Source organism: Olea europaea, unplaced genomic scaffold, assembly GCF_002742605.1.
Source record: "Olea europaea var. sylvestris unplaced genomic scaffold, O_europaea_v1 scaffold6, whole genome shotgun sequence".
NCBI classification, from domain to species: Eukaryota; Viridiplantae; Streptophyta; class Magnoliopsida; order Lamiales; family Oleaceae; genus Olea; species Olea europaea.
Window position 1 is genome coordinate 2530557 of NW_019264345.1, and position 3348 is coordinate 2533904.

Sequence of the window (3348 nt, forward strand, 5' to 3'; positions counted from 1 at the left end):
ACACACACACACACACACACACACATACACACACACAAAAGCAAGCAATTTTGGGACCATCTTGCTTCAATCCAAAGGAAAAAATAACAAAAACTGATAGTCTCTAACTTCTTCAATTCTTGCTATACCCCCAAGAATTGCAAGCCCAAAATATTCGCTGAAAATCACGACAGAAAAAGGAAATATGAGAGCAAAATCACAATACCCCATCAATCTTAGTGTTAGGTCTAAAGGTGTAATTGACGATTCTGTGGACAAAAGGACTAAACTGTAAATTTGTAAAAGTCAGGGACTCGATTGTAAAATATTATAAAAGCCAGGGACTTAGGATGCAATTTATCAAAGTTGTGTGGTAGGGACTAAGGTTTAAGTGTTAGGTTAAAATAAAGAACATGAAGTCGAAAGTTAGCTAGCTATTCACCTTGTTAGCGCTCGAGCGAGAAGAAGCAGAATGGACATCGCTCGCTCTTCCCTCACTTGTCGCTCGAGCGAGAAGAAGCAGAATGGACGTCGCTCGCTTCGTATTTGCGATTTCTGGAAAGTTTGACATGGCCTAGGACTCCAAATTGCCCCAACTATAAATATAAAGGTCGTAAATAAAAATAAGGAGGTTGCTTCATTGTGCTTTCATATTTGAACACTTTCATATCATTGTGAAGAGATCCAAGAACACAACCAACTGGAGATTTCATCAATCTTATTCTTGTGATCCGACAGCCAATATTTTGGGAAAAACATCATGTTTGTGAAGACAAAACATCGGTACTTCTTCATCTGTTGAGGAAGAGACTCTCTCAAAGGAAGATTGAGGGAGGTGGACGACAAGCGCAGGAACTGGACAAGAACAGAAGGTTCTTGGAATTCCACTTGGTGATACAATCAACTAAAGACTAGGAGGCTGTATTGAATAGTAGATTGGGCTACAGGTGGTAGATTGGGAAGCTAGCAGGAGACTAGTAGTGTCTACTACTTTCTTTGATTCCAACCTGCACGAAAATATTTCCTTCTTTAGCATATTATCTAGTTCAGTGTGCAACCGTAAACATAACCCACAAAAAACTTTTAAGGGAATCTCTGTCTCTTTACGAGTATTGTACCTTTTTCAAATTCTACTAATTCAGGTTGGTAGTAAGGGTCGAAGAAGGGCAATTACTCACTCGAGAAAAAGCCACCATGTAACTTCTTAGTCTTTGGCCTAGGCCATGACAGTTTCATGTGGACAGGACTCAACCACGGGGGACGAACAGTTTTCCTCAAAGAAGACAAGTCCTGGGTCGAGCAAATCAAGAAGCGACTACCAACCTTAGAGTCATATCATGTTACATAAGATACAACAGTAACTCAAGTTGATGAAATAATGGAGATTGGCATGAGAAAAGAATGTAAAGTTTTGGAAGATCCATGATTTTCAAAATGCAAACTTGCTCTAAAGGTGTTAGAAAAATACGGGTCGTGGGTCACCCATGTGAGATGACCCGACCCACAAGTTAGTAAAATGGTTGGAAGGAGTGGGTTGAATTTGGAATTCAAGCCTATGACTTCTTGCAACCTCCTTTTAACTCATACATAACTTCCATTGATGATGCTGTGGAAGACAGATATAAAATATGATGGCATAGAAAATAGTGAAAAAAATTCAGATGTAATTTCACACCAAAGTTGGAAAGCCCCAAGAACCACACTTTTGGCATGAAATCTCATGAAAATGGCACTTAGATTGTTGATAATAATCCCCTTCCATTGTGATCAGGATTGGGACCATTGGAGTACACGAAAATGCAAATTTTTGAGATTTAAAAGCAAAGTAATTCAACCTCAATTTTACGATTTCAAGTAAGTATCACCACTTGAAACTCGGTTATAAGCAGGCAAGCGCGTTTTACAAAAGGGATTGCCTAGTGAAATGTATGACATAGAATGAGATTTGATCATAGTGGATGTCCCAACGTGATACTTTGATGGGGCTCCTGGACGAATGAGTGCCATATACACTGTTGGATTTATGGCCAGGAATAAAAAAGATAGGGTGAAACTGATGTATTTGTGCACGACGTTGATAAAGTTGTGGAAGATAAATTCTCTAAGTCTTTTTGTCCCAAGTCATAGGACTCACTTAGGTAGACCTTTTTGTCCATAGAGTTTCATATTCTTCATTTTGTTTGGTTTTCTAGTGAATTTGGATTTGCATTTAGCAGATGAAATTAATGTTTATTGGTTTTATTTGATTTACGTATGTAATTTTTTAGTTATATTTATTTCATTTCTGATATGGGATACTTGAAATTGAATATCTGGAATTCCAATTGAAACAACTATTCTTTTCATTTTGCCAATCCAGTAATTGGGGATCTTGAACAACAAGGCTTATTATTATTTTTTCTTATTTTTACAAAAAAAGAAATAATAAAAGTGATTGGTGTTAAGGATCTAGGGTTGTTCATTGCAACTAAATCCCAACAATCTAAGTTTTTAACCAATTGTAAAATTTGTATCAACCATAGTATAACCACTAGAAAATCAGTCGTTCACCACTAAAATCAATGCCACAAGGAAAATAGCTGGCTTCTAGCAACATAAGATGGATTATTTTTGTTGCCATAGTCAATGAGACTCTCTCTAAAAATTTACATAGCTGGCTCAATTTCTCTTCTTCTTTCACTGACTCCCTGCACAACTGCATCTTCTTGACCTCTTCCAAGACCTACATTATTACTGCCTTACAGCAAAAAAATGATGCCAGGAATAAAAAAGATAGGGTGAAACTGATGTATTTGTGCACGACGTTGATAAAGTTGTGGAAGATAAATTCTCTAAGTCTTTTTGTCCCAAGTCATAGGACTCACTTAGGTAGACCTTTTTGTCCATAGAGTTTCATATTCTTCATTTTGTTTGGTTTTCTAGTGAATTTGGATTTGCATTTAGCAGATGAAATTAATGTTTATTGGTTTTATTTGATTTACGTATGTAATTTTTTAGTTATATTTATTTCATTTCTGATATGGGATACTTGAAATTGAATATCTGGAATTCCAATTGAAACAACTATTCTTTTCATTTTGCCAATCCAGTAATTGGGGATCTTGAACAACAAGGCTTATTATTATTTTTTCTTATTTTTACGAAAAAAGAAATAATAAAAGTGATTGGTGTTAAGGATCTAGGGTTGTTCATTGCAACTAAATCCCAACAATCTAAGTTTTTAACCAATTGTAAAATTTGTATCAACCATAGTATAACCACTAGAAAATCAGTCATTCACCACTAAAATCAATGCCACAAGGAAAATAGCTGGCTTCTAGCAACATAAGATGGATTATTTTTGTTGCCATAGTCAATGAGACTCTCTCT

The 3348-nt window shown here is 36.1% G+C and overlaps 1 pseudogene; it reads left to right on the forward strand.

The window, feature by feature from the left end:
- Positions 1 to 184: 184 nt before the first annotated feature.
- Positions 185 to 2836, forward strand: LOC111389535 (annotated as a pseudogene).
- The last annotated feature ends 512 nt before the right edge of the window (positions 2837 to 3348 follow it).